Source organism: Hydra viridissima, unplaced genomic scaffold (genome assembly GCF_058129835.1).
Source record: "Hydra viridissima isolate aposymbiotic clone 2 unplaced genomic scaffold, HvirCarnegie_v1 scaffold_2, whole genome shotgun sequence".
Lineage (NCBI taxonomy): Eukaryota > Metazoa > Cnidaria > Hydrozoa > Anthoathecata > Hydridae > Hydra > Hydra viridissima.
This window is the reverse complement of record NW_028324301.1, coordinates 16,096,991-16,110,886: the sequence shown is the minus strand read 5'-3', so window position 1 is coordinate 16,110,886 and position 13,896 is coordinate 16,096,991. Positions and strand designations below refer to the sequence as shown.

Below are 13,896 nucleotides of genomic sequence, written 5' to 3'. Positions count from 1 at the left end.
TACGAGCTGTTTTTTATTTTATCAAAAAATATATTGATCCACTGCCAAGTTAGAGCGTTTCAAAAAAAAATCTCAAATTTTACTGTTCGAGATTTTTTTAAGCTTTCCTTTGCAAAATAAGACATACACCAGAAATAATCTGCGCGTGTTCTGATGTGGTGTTTTCGGAAACCGTACATCATTTAAAATAGCTAATAGTTTTAAAATGTCACCGTATTAATGTTATTCAAAATTTAAACAACTCGGTTCTTAAAACAATTAGTTTTAATTGAAATGTCATCAAATTAAGGAAAGAAGCGAGAAAAACCTTTGCATTTTCTCGTTGAAAATCCTGTTGTATCAAACAAAACAATCTCAAAAGAGCTGCAGATTGCTTTAAGAACAGTGAAGAGCGTTGTGAAACGATTGAAGGACACTGGTACAATCAAAACAAAATCAGGAAGAAAATTGGAAGAAAAAAATGTTTTGTTAGACAAGATCTTGGTAAAAAAATGAAAGATGTCTTTGACAGAAAACCGGAGATTTCTGTACGAACTATAGCGAATAAATTTAAGACAAATGTTTCTATTATACAAAGAGTGAAGAGAAATTGTGGCTAAAAATCTTATGAAAAAAAAAAAAAAAAATTTCCTCCTCGTGAAGAATAGCAAGAAAATATCGCAATTCGATGTTCAAAGTTGCTCTATAAAAAATTATGTGCTAAAAAATCTTGTTTGATTATTGACGATAAAACTTATTGTGCGGCATATTCCGATCTCTTCCACGACACTAATATTGTTTAGCAATTAATTGCAAGAAACTGAATTCCAATTATAAATGCATTGGAATGCAAAAATTCGCTAAAAAACACTTAGTTTGGCAAACAATTTATGAATGTGGTGAAAGAAGCTCTTGTTTTGTGACTACGAGAACAATTAACACCAAAATATACATGACAATGCCTCAAAAAACATCTTTTGCCGTTTTTAAGAACACACACGGGTAACCCATAATTTTGGCCCGATTTAGCATCATGTCACTACTCTGGGACAACTTTAAACTGGCTTAGAAAACATAAAGTAGATTAAGTAAAAAAAAAAGATTGTATTTATTGTTTCACTTTTATTTCATCTTCACCCTCAGGCAATGGCCACATAGTTTAAATTTAACGGCAGCCACGTTAGTTTTGGGTTTTTTCGCCTAAGGAATACTCCGAAAAATTTAAATTTGTCTGCTGTAAATTACGGATTTTGGCTATAGAGATTCCTGTCATGGCCACTAGGGTACAGCGAGAATTTTTTTTTCTTCTAAAAGCTTAAGAAAAGGTGTATTCTTGTGTAAAATCAAATTTTAAACAGGGTTTCCTTAAAAAAATCTTTGATCGGAAAAAGTTTTGATACCCGAATTTGCACTTTTAGAAATTGCAAAATTTAGTAAAATCTTATTTGTCACATTTGTCCTTTTTTATGTTTTACATGTCTTCTTTTTCATTGCAATGAAATGTTAAATGCAAATAATGTTTCTAGACCAGTTGCAAGTTTTTTTGATACTTGTTTCAAAGTCATTATCTTGCATGAATCCTACCAGCAATGCAGATTCTGGACATTTCAGGGGAGAGGGTCTTCAATTTTCAAAGAGGTTTCAATGATTAACAAATTTGCTTATAACAGTTGTTTTTTTTGTTTCATTAGAAATAAAGGTGGTGCCAGTGATGCGGTTTCCCCAAAAAACAGGAGGTTTATCCCATCTTACTCAAATAATATTTTGATAACACCACTATAACACTATTTAAAAAACAATAAATAAAACAACATATCTTTCAAATCTATTAACATTGAAAATTTATTAAAATTTCTTTCTTTGTTTTAAAATCAGGTAGCAACTCTCTATGTTGAGCTCTAGCTCTAATATATCCATCTCTTGCATCTGGTCCAACTACTGACATGGATGCTACTGCCACTTGTTTTACAGCACGCTTGGTACTTTGAGTATGAATTTTAACAGAAGGAGTTATTAGAGGTGTCAATCTTAGAAATACCAACTTATCTTTTGTGAGTGAACAAGTAAAAACAGGTTCTTATACTACACCATTTTCTCATTTGACTAGCTCTTGAAGAGTAGTTGCTTCAAAGTTCAGTTTAGGTGTTTTTCTTGGTCTGATTTGCATGTCTCCAAGGATATTATTACCCCTTTGTTCCGAAATTCGGTCAACTGCAAAGTTGCGATCTTCTGCATTATTACTAGATAATAAAGAGATTAATAAACTTTCATGGTTCGCATACCAAGCACCTAACTGGATGTAAGGAGTCACAATTTCTCTTACTATAACAAATTGATTTCTAAGAACTCTCAATTGAGACAGAATGTGATTTGAAGCATCTTCAAGTCTGTCTTTAACTTTAATAAAGTAAAAGTAAAATTGTAAACAAAATAAGACAAGTAACTCAAGATTTTTAAAGTTCTGATCAGTTAAGTCATGTTTCCTTGTCCACATAAAGACTATTCTCATGCCAGTAGTGAGCCGTCTGGTATGACTTAAGGGGCCACATTGAATTTCTCTAAGATTAGGTGGCAATACACCGATCTTAACTGCTTTACATAACTTGTAGGTTTGTTTTTGATCTGTTGACATATTTTTTAGTATTGTTTCTGGAATGTCAACAAAGCTCTCTCCCTCTGGAAGAGCTTTAAATTGGGGATTGTACTCCATTTTATTAACATCAGCAAGACATTTTCCCACAGGACCTACAAAGCCAGTACTAGATGATGTTAGTCCATCAATTCCTTTCATTAGGTGACGCAAAAAAACTCATTTGAATGAAGCATGCATATGGCCCAGTGGCATTTGTGACCTAACAGCTTTTCAAGATGTGTTATAGCACCACCTTTCCAGCCGGTGTTAATTGAAGTACTATCAGCTCCAAGCATAGGCGCCGAGTTCACGGGGGCAACAGGGGCAGTGGCCCCCCTAGAAATTTTTACTAATAATATATTATCACAGATTATCATGAGGGCGAGAATATCTATTCGCCCCCGTAATTATCCGTGATTATATATTATATGTATAAATTTCTGGGGCCGGGGGGGGGGCCACTGCCCCTGTTGCCCCCATGAACTCGGCGCCTATGGCTCCAAGTACTAAACCTGATTCAGTAAGATTATACTGTTGCAGCAAGTTATAATCACCTTCAGCAATCTTTTTAGCTGGCTTATCTAAATGAGTATGTGCACTTGGAGTAAAATGACCAAGATATCGACCACCAGGTTCTATTGTCACAGTAATGTGTTGCTCTTTGATAATAATAGGATGTAGCTGTCCATTTGAATCATTTACCATCGCTCTTGTTGAATCTTTTCTTCCATCAAAGTAAATGCCAATACTATCTGCTTTTAGAAGATTGAAATTGTCATTATTTTTTGCTACTACCATGATTTTTTTTCTTGCTCTCGTCAACTTAGAAGGATCACAAGCAAGGTAAGAGTATTCAGGGGTGAGAAATCCTGCTTCAATTAAATCTTGCAGATAACTTGTAGCAATTGCTGCAGTTGCGGCAGGTGAAATCTCAAACCTATAAAATAAAACTAGTTTATATTTATTTTTACTAATTCATCATCCGAACTTTTGCTGCTCAACAAAATAATAATCTATATGATTACCTTATACTAGCCATTGCTGTGTTTTTTATTGACATAGTGTTTTTTCTTGACTTCTTTTCTAAAAATCTTGTTACAAGGAAAGCATAGACACCTAATTTATCTTTTAGAACCCTTTCATCCAACAATTTAATTTCATTGTCTTGTTTTAAAGTAAAGTTAACATTAACTGGATTATAGTTGTCATTGAGAGAAATATCAGGAGAAATATTTTTTTGATATTCTTCATATAATTCTATATCTTGTTTTTCTGTGACCTAAAACCAAACTTTAACAAATATTATTTTTGTTTAATATGTATATGTGCATATATATATATACATACATACATACATACATACATACATACATACATACATACATACATACATACATACATACATACATACATACATACATACATGTATATATATATATATATATATATATATATATATATATATATATATTAGGGTGTCCCGTTTTCAGGGTCACACTTTATTTTGACTGCTCCTAGCCTTTTTCTGCTGCGTATATGCGAGAAAATGAGATCTGTAAAGTTTTAGAGCTCTAACTTTATTTTTGTGAATACACAAGCCACCTTAAGTTTCAAAAATCATGATTTTTGGGTGAAAAAAGCCTATTTTTACAGTGCTTGTGCAGTCACAGTTTGAAAGATACAGGCTAATCTTATGTTGAACCATGTACTATTAACCCTCTTTAGTTAGAAAAAAATTGGGAGCAGTTTGAATAAAACCGTTTGTTAGGTTTGAAGTGAGTTCAAAGATACGCAGTTGACACAATTTACCCATTTTTATGCGGTTTGACGCGGTTGACAAAATCAAACAAAATACTGATCAAATCATTGTCAGATGGGTCTAAATCGATTTCCGAACCCTTTTTACACAGAATTAGACCAACGAAAATCCAAAATCGGTTAAAAGGTACAAATTATATGTTTAATATTATTTATATACTATACTAGACATTTTAACCACTAATTCTACAACATATTAATATTTTCTTTTCTTTCTACCACTCTCTTGGGGTCTTCCAGCCTTTCTTTTCTGGTCCACTGCTAGAAGAAGATCTTGACTCAGCTCTTCAACATGGCTTCCATTAACAAAGTCCTGTATAAGCTTAACATTCCTCTCTGCAGCATAATTAGTTACAGGAATGTTGGACATAAAATCTTTAAACTTTGTGTAGCCAGACAATTTTTCACATACTAGGTGGAATCTTCATCCATTCAAGCTGCTGGCTATCCATTTTTAAGATGTTAAATATCAAAATGGGTTCTGAATCAACAAACTCAGACAACCTGGGCCTCTCTCCTTTTTTGTCAATGAAACCTGATACATTAACCTTCTTATACATAAATGACCGAGGATCCTTTTCCTTTGAACCACTTATCATCAGGATTCTTTCAGCAATTTCAGTCTTTTCCTCATCTGACACTTCAGGATCCAGTAAACTAAATGGGATCGAAGTTGGATGAAGATACCATGTATGGTTCGCAATGCTATTGAGACATTTGGCTGCAACTTTAGGTCTGCTCTTCATGTATAACTTCACCTCCCAAATTGCTTCTATGTCTTGGAGAAATTGCAGTCTGAGACGAGGTTAAGAACCACTTTGCAAAATACAATCCTACAAACTCAGAGATGGCCTCAACTTCTCTTTTTGTAGAAGCTGTGGAAACAATATCAGAATTTGCAGCTTCATATAATATATAGCTTGTGCCATAAACCTTGCATGATGAATTGCTCCAGGTTGTCGAACTGTCAGTTGATCAATCTCTGGGGATAAATAGAATTGAACAATTTCTGCAAGCTACCAATAATCACCTCTGGGTATTTTGTCTTCATCCAACAACTTTTTGATGATTACTAGGGATACTCTAGCAGCATTGTCAAGTTGTTGATTTACTCCATATTTGAATTTGCAAAATTTATTTTGATCAATCTGAATAAGAGAAAACTCATCCAACAGTTTCTTGAAGAAATGATTATCTGTACCTGAGGTTGTCCTGAAGTTCTTTTCAACATTCTTAATATGACACTCATAGACATGATGTCTGCAAGCAAGATGAATAACAGGTCTTCCAAGATAGATGTTTAACCTGGAATTTACTCCTTTTTCTTTACCTGTATTTGACGCAGTGGTGTCAAATACTAGACCTTTAATGTCTTCTTTGAGTGAGTTTTCTTCTAATAACTCAATAATCTTCTCAGTATGACAAGCTCCAGTAGAATCAGTGACAGGAGGTCTTCCAAGCAAAAAATGTTCTCCATCACAAGTTACACTCAATGCTAAGCGCTCTCTTTTGAGTTTCTTTCCATCAGTATACTCTTTGACTAGCTTTCCATCATAATGAAGAATCATGTTTGATCCAGCTTTTGCTCTTAAAGCTTCCCTTCCTTCCTCTGCTGTTTCCTGTATGATCTTTCTACAAAGTCTGTGTATATTGGATTTTGACATACCTTTATTGGAAAGTCCACTTGTATCAGCCACCTGCTTTAAAATATCGGATTGAGCTCTGATGCTTTCATGTTTAACCTTCGAAATAAGAGCAGTATCTCCTACTAAGCCAGCAGATGTAGATGGTTGTGGATTTATCTCATCTTTACTCAAGTCTGTAGAATTAGAGGTGTCTGTTTCCTCTGAAGATAATTCTGTTTCACTTTAAGATGAAAACTGCAGCTCAGACTGATAACTCTGGTCATGATCTGCTCCAGACATTCTTACTCTCGCCTGTTGAGATCTTTGAGCAGAATAAATGTACCTTTTATCTTTTTTCCCAAAGTACATTTTCCTGCAATTTCTTTGATCATTTATGAAAATGATATCTTCTGCCTTGTCCACCTGAGATCTTTTCTTATCTTTCTCTAATATTTGTATCACATCACTGGGCATAACATCAAAAAGAACAGGCAAAATATTGTTTTTAAAAATTATTCTCTTTTCTACTTCTTTAGCGTCTTGTCTTTTTTGAAGAGAATCCAATTTTTTGTGCTTGGCTAGCAATACACTCATTTTCTTCTGTACTTTGTCCACTCTGGATGTTGGAATTCCAGCTTTTTCATAAATAGCAGTGACCTTTTTAACCAAACACTGACAATTTTCCTCACAAATGAGCTTGAAATCATGAGAGAATCCACAGCAGAGAAGGGTGTTATCTTTGATCTTAGGATTTTCAGACTTTAAAAAATAATAATGCTCCAAAATGTCTTTGTTAGAAGGGAGTTGATTGTCATTCAACTTGTCACTTATACTCTTAAGAAGAAATATTTCTTACTTTTTTCTGGTTTAAGCCATTCTGTTCAATTAAGTTTACTCTCTGCACTGAAGTCAAGAAACAACTATAATAGACAGAAGTTTATAAAAGTGTCCTATCACTTACAGAATTATAAAGTGTTCTTTCACTTAAAAAGATAAAGTTTCTCAAAGTTCGAATAATAGTGTTCTATCACTACTTTGAAGCACTTTTGGTAATCCTTCAGTTAAGCGGCATAAAATAAAATTATTATTTTGCTTTTAAAACGTATCAGACGTTTTTGAGACAATGCAAGAAAGCAAAATAACTTATAACTTTAACATTTTTCAACTGATTTTGGATTTTCGTTGGTCTAATTAGGTGTGAAAAGGGTTCGGAAATCGATTTAGACCCATTTGACAATGATTAGATTAGTATTTTGTTTGATTTTGTCAACCGCGTCAAACCGCATAAAAATGGGTAAATTGTGTCAACTGCGTATCTTTGAACTCACTTCAAACCTAACAAACGGTTTTATTCAAACTGCTCCCAATTTTTTTCTAACTAAAGAGGGTTAATAGTACATGGTTCAACATAAGATTAGCCTGTATCTTTCAAACTGTGACTGCACAAGCACTGTAAAAATAGGCTTTTTTCACCCAAAAATCATGATTTTTGAAACTTAAGGTGGCTTGTGTATTCACAAAAATAAAGTTAGAGCTCTAAAACTTTACAGATCTCATTTTCTCGCATATACGCAGCAGAAAAAGGCTAGGAGCAGTCAAAATAAAGTGTGACCCTGAAAACAGGACACCCTAATATATATATATAAATATATATAAATATAATTTCCGAAAGCACGGTTTTTCCTTTAAAATTTTTTAATTTTTTTTCCCCTGTCACTTTTTCCTTCATCTTCGCTACGTCAATAACATTTTCACGAGATATATACCCCAAGCTAATATAATACCACCTACATGTTTAAAAGGGTACTTGCTTTTTGAGGAAATTTTTGAATTTTAATAAACTACCCCTTGAAATGTGGGATATTGGTGATAAAAATAACTTTGGAAAAAAATTAGCCTGATCGTACCACTCTTGTGCCTCCCCCAGAAACCATTTAATTAAAAAAAAATGGTCAAAAAAACGCCAAAAACGACTATGTTCGATAGGCTAGGGGGAGGTGATAATATAAAAATTTTTAACTGATTACTTTTTTTATAATACAGTTATTGATTTATATTTTTAAATAAAAAGGGTAGTTGAGGCAGAATATGAATACTTTTGCTGTTTTAATGTGTTAAAAAGTGTTAAATATCGCAAAAAAATGAATTATTTTGCCGCGAATTATTAGAAAAATGAATAGCTTTGTTTTACACTTTAATTTTGTTTTTGATCAGTTATTTTCTTTTCTCTATTATATTTGTGAGACCATTTTTACTCGTTTAGATTATAATAATTCAAAAAAATACTTATTACCCAATCAAATTTTATTCGTATTATTGTTGCCGAAATTTATGAATTTGCAGTTTTCTTGAATTTACAAGTACGTTAACTAATTGTCTTTCTTTCTTTCTTTTTTTTTTTTGAACATACAAAAAGATTTATTTTTGAAAGTTCTATTTATTTATACATTTATCCATGTTTTATGACTTATGGTATTTTAGGTTTTATGATGAACATTAAAGAAACTGAAAACAGAGATGAAGAAAGAGAGCTTAGGTCAAAAAAAAAGTATTTTTTTCGTTATTGGAGAAGCTAATCCAGCTATATCAGGTTGTAACTATTTTGTTTGATACTTATATATTTTTTATTTTGCATTAAAATGATACATTGTATGCGTAATTTAATGCATAGACGAGTACTTTATATAAAAAATGATAAGGATATTGTTTATATTAATATGTTTTCCAAATCTTTTATATTGTTAAGGTATGCAACTTCCAACAGGAATGGAAATATTGAAAAACTTTTACTACATCAAATCTACACTGAAAAAAATGTGAAAAAGTCATCAATACTATATTTTATGCCTAATACGATGAAAAAGAATCAATGTAAAAATGACAAATGCAAGTGCATATTATCTTTGATTAAAGCTCCTTGGAATAATGCTGGATTTCCAATAGTTTCTGACAAAACTCTTAGAAAGCATCTAAGTAGCTTAGAAAAAGAATACTACAGTTTAAAAAAGCATGAAAAGAGAGGATCAACTTCAGATTTAAAAAAACATAATTATTTTATACAGAAGATAAAGAAAGTGTTCTGGATTGGTACACCAAATCTTAGACGTACCATAATGAACGACAAGAAAAGATATATAAAAAAAAGATATATAAAGAAAAAGCCGAAGATTTGAAGTTTTTAGATGATCAAGAAAGCGATAGAAAGTTTATTCTCGGAACCGAGGATAAGAAATATAGTCAAATGTCTAGAGAGAGTATTAGAAAGAAAAAATGCAAAAGAAAGCATAACACTCTAGAAGTTACAAAAAATTTAGATCAGGAACCAATTGTAGATGAAAGCGATACCGAAATGTTGAATGATATAGACTTTGAACCTTGAGATTAGACAAGGAGAAAAGAAAAAGAAAAACTAATTACGTGCACAATTCCTAAAGATATTTACAGTGGTAGTGTTGCTCTTGCAACATCAATTAATGATATATCTTCTGCATTTCTCCAGAAAGTTGTCACTTCTGTTGTTCATAAATCTTGTGTGGATGTAAGTAAACTTGATTGCAGCATTTCAGCAGCCTCATCACATATGAAAAAGGTAAACTTAATAATAAGTAAACAAGCCAGAAAAGACATTAAAGCTGCTTTAAAAGCCTCCAAATATCCACCTATCATTCAATTCGATGGTAAAACCTTATTTGAATTAAAAAAGGCAAGCGATTCAAAAATGACAGATTAGCAATTCTTTTAAATATTAATGGAGAGGTTTATCTTCTCGTATTACCTTCCCTAGCACCATCCTCAGGGGAAGATCAGTATAAAGGCGTGATGAATCTCCTTAAAGAATATGAAACCGAATGAAAAATCGGAGGATTATGCTTTGATAGAACTTCTAGTAATACTGGAACTAAAGAAGGTTCCCTGTTTAGAATAATAAACAATCTAGATATCTATCCATTATTTCTTGCTTGTAGACACCATATATAAGAGCTAAAGATTGTACACTTTTGTAATCTTGTAACACAAAGAAAGACATTTGGACCAGAGAATGCTTTATTTAAAAAACTGAAAGACATATTTGAAAGTACTGATTTTCATTATGATACGAATGATATTAGACGATTTCATTGGGGTAAGACAAAAGGAACTGTTATCGAATGTGCTACAGTTGAGTCACTTAATTTTTGCAAAAAGTATATTAAAAGTAAAAATATATTTAGAGGCGATAGAAAAGAACTAGCTGAGCTGTTTGTTGCTTATTTGTCTTTTGAAGGTGTAAAAGTTAGGAAGCTGTCCATCATGCAAGGTTCCTTGGAAAAGCCATACATTATCTAAAATTGCAATTTCTTTTTAATCAGATTAAACTTGTTCAAGAAGATAAACTACTTTTAGAAGAAATAAATATCATAGCGGAATTCATAGCATGTTTTTATGCAAAATGGTATTTGCAATCTGACAAAGCTATCAAAGCACCATATCTTGATATTTTATCAATACATAAAATTAATCTATACAAAGAGGTTTGTGCCAAACCAGGGGCCATTAAAGCAGTATTGAAATCATTTTACAAACATTCTTGGTATCTTGATTCTACAATTGTACCTCTTTCTGTGTTGGATAAAGATATTTCTAATGAAGAAAAAAGTAAGACTACTTCTGCTATGCTTCAATATGACATGCCAAACTCCTATTATTTTAAAATGAACAACAAATTGCTCATTAAAGTGGAAAACAAGATTAGGATTGAAAAGAGAGTTGATAATGAACCCCAAGTTTATCATTACTAGCTGATCAATTCTCGTACTTGATTTTTGATAGAATTGGGTTGGATAAACAAAGGATTAGAATTTGACATACCCTCCCGCCTCAGTATTGATGCACACAATCAAGTTTTAGAATCTTCAAAGATTTTGCTAAATATTTAGTTGTCGTAAAATATCCTGCTGAAAGAGCAGTAGGAATGAGGACATTCAGAACAGATTGCTAACTGTTGATAAAGCTAGATTTGCTACAAAAAGGCCAGGAAAAAAGTCTTCAAGTTTGTCTAAAAAGAGGTTGATTGACTCACTTTCTACAATGGCAAAAATGATTGAAAAATGAAAACAATTTATGCAACAAACTTTAACATTATTTTAAGTAATTATTATTTAAATAAAGATTAATCATTATTTATAAAATTTTTTTACTTGTAATATTTAATTATACTTATAATTTTCGGCAAAATAATTCATTTTTTTGCGATATTTAACACTATTTAACACATTAAAACAGCAAAAATTTTCATATTCTGCCTTATCTACCCTTTTTATTTAAAAATATAAATCAATAACTGTATTATAAAAAAAATAATCAGTTAAAAATTTTTATATTATCACCTCCCCCTAGCCTATCGAACATAGTCGTTTTTGGCGTTTTTTTGACCATTTTTTTTTAATTAAATGGTTTCTGGGGGAAGCACAAAAGTGGTCTGATCAGGCTAATTTTTTTATCACCAATATCCCATATTTCAAGGGGTTGTTTTTTGAAATTGAAAAATTTCCTCAAAAGAAAGTATCCTAATGTCAAATAGAAGCTTTTAAGCATGGTTTGATGAGTGCTTTATCATTTTTCTGTCTAAAAAATTGCGTCTAATGGTCTCCTAATCCAGATTTTATCAAAGATTTTCTAACTGTTGAAGAACATATTACTGTACCTGTTGCCCTAACTAGGCCTTGAACTAGTTCTGCACTTACTTTTTTACGATGGCCCAAGAAGTAACTTTTAATATTCTTTATCTATTTTCGTTAACTCTCTAAGTCTTTTTTTATACATTCCCTTGATGGTTTGAGTGAACTTTGTATTACTTTTTGCAATCCGTTTCGAAAACATTTTAAGCGTTTGGGAAATTTGACTAAAGCCTTATTTTCTTATCAATAAAAAAATTCTCAGTATTTCACTATGATAAATTCTTTTATTTTTAATAAGGAAATAGAACTAAATTGCAAATATTTAACAAATAAAAAATGACTAATTGCTCTATTAAAAATAAGAAAGAAACTAACCAAATTTCTTCTATAAACTATTTGCGTTACATAAAAGCTCCGCAGTGGACTGTGTGTTGCGCACGATCGCACAGCCATTTAAGCCTCTCACGCTTCTTTTTTGTTATTATAAAACTACTATTTTGTTTTTCTCTCTGCATACAAAATAAAAGCAGTTATAAGCACGCGGTGTTTTATATAAAATATAAACTTAATTATATCTTATTCAAGTAATAAGACATGGAGCCCACGGAATAAATTTGAATAAAGTACGTTTGGCAAAAAATACAAACGATAAAAGCGAAAATCTGATAGATTGATAAGGATAAGTTACGTTAATTTTTATACCCTTTTTTCTATGTACAGTTTGGGATTTTGAAATAATTAGTGAACAGTGCACTACTTAATCAATCTTTTAATTATAGCTAACATCACTTTAATTAAAGGCTACATAGCTATTTTAAAGCGATTTGTTTAAAGTAATAAAAAAGTTTACAAGTTCTCTCCGTAAAAGCATTAAAACGACATTCTTTCGTAATTAAATAGCCATTGTAAGTCATTTGATTTGCCATCACATAGTTTGCCATTGTATTGTTAATTGTATTTTTAAACAGCCATTTCGATTTGCAAATTTGTTCGTGATTAATTGTCCAGTCAGTTAAGATACTGGATTATTATTGAATTGGATAAAAAAGTTTGTTAATTTAGCCAGAATGTCAAGCCTGAAAATCAAAATTTAGGCTTAGAACCGTTAATACAAAATTATTGAATAAACTTTTGAAAAATCATCCGAAATTCAATCGAACAACAATGAGGAAGACCAATATCAAATTTTAATCGATATTCGTGACACTATTACTGAAAAATTCACTAAGGTTATTCAATTCGATGAAGAAATATTCTTGCTTATTGAAGATAATACGCTACAGCACACAGTGGGCCAGTAGGTGGACAAAATGGGAAAAATTTTAGTTGTCTAATCTTGAAAAACTATTTAATTTTAGTATCTACATATATTAGGAGAAATCTTTTGATAATTTATTTATATTAAATCCCTTAGCTACCAGGACTCTAAGCATTTGAATATTGAGATAAAACAAAAAAAAAAAAAAATTATAAATAAGTAATTAACGGTGACATCAACGTTGTGTTATATTTCAATTACATCTACGTTTTTGAAACAAAAAATTAGTACATGTTATTCTAGAGTATTTAGAGATAAGAAAAACCAATGTGTGAAATAAATTTGTCATAGCATGTTATCTCAGTTATACTTTGAAAATCACAGATTAAAAAAAAAAATTTCTTAAGAAACTTATTTTTTGCCGCACAATAACTAATAATTACCACAATTTGCCATGTGTTGTCTTATATTTATTTGAGCTATATGATGCTTCAATCGAGTTTTAATTGATTGCTCGTCCCCTTAAATCCCCGTTCAGATTTTATGTATGTTTTAACTTGGTTGCTATGGTACTAAATTTTGCATAGCAACAACTCATTTTTACATTAACGTTGTTTTAACAGTATTTTACTTGCGCTAAATACACAATATTGGGGGTATGTATTAAAATGAGATTCAGAATTCTTATGAGGTTAACTTTTTTTGTTTACTATGGATACCTTACTTTGCATAACATAGCAACAACATATTTTCGGTAGTTGTTAGTAATTTAATTACTAACACTGACAGTAATTTAATTACTTTTAATTTTAATTACTAACACTTGTAGTAACTTAATTACTAACAAGTATTAGTAGTCCAGGCGGCATATATATTAAAACATTTTACTTTTAAATACAAAATACTTGTTACAATAATTATTTACAT

At 31.3% G+C, this 13,896-nt stretch overlaps 1 pseudogene; it reads left to right on the top strand.

Moving 5' to 3' along the window:
- Positions 1-8,571: 8,571 nt before the first annotated feature.
- Positions 8,572-10,028, top strand: LOC149892227 (uncharacterized; annotated as a pseudogene).
- The last annotated feature ends 3,868 nt before the right edge of the window (positions 10,029-13,896 follow it).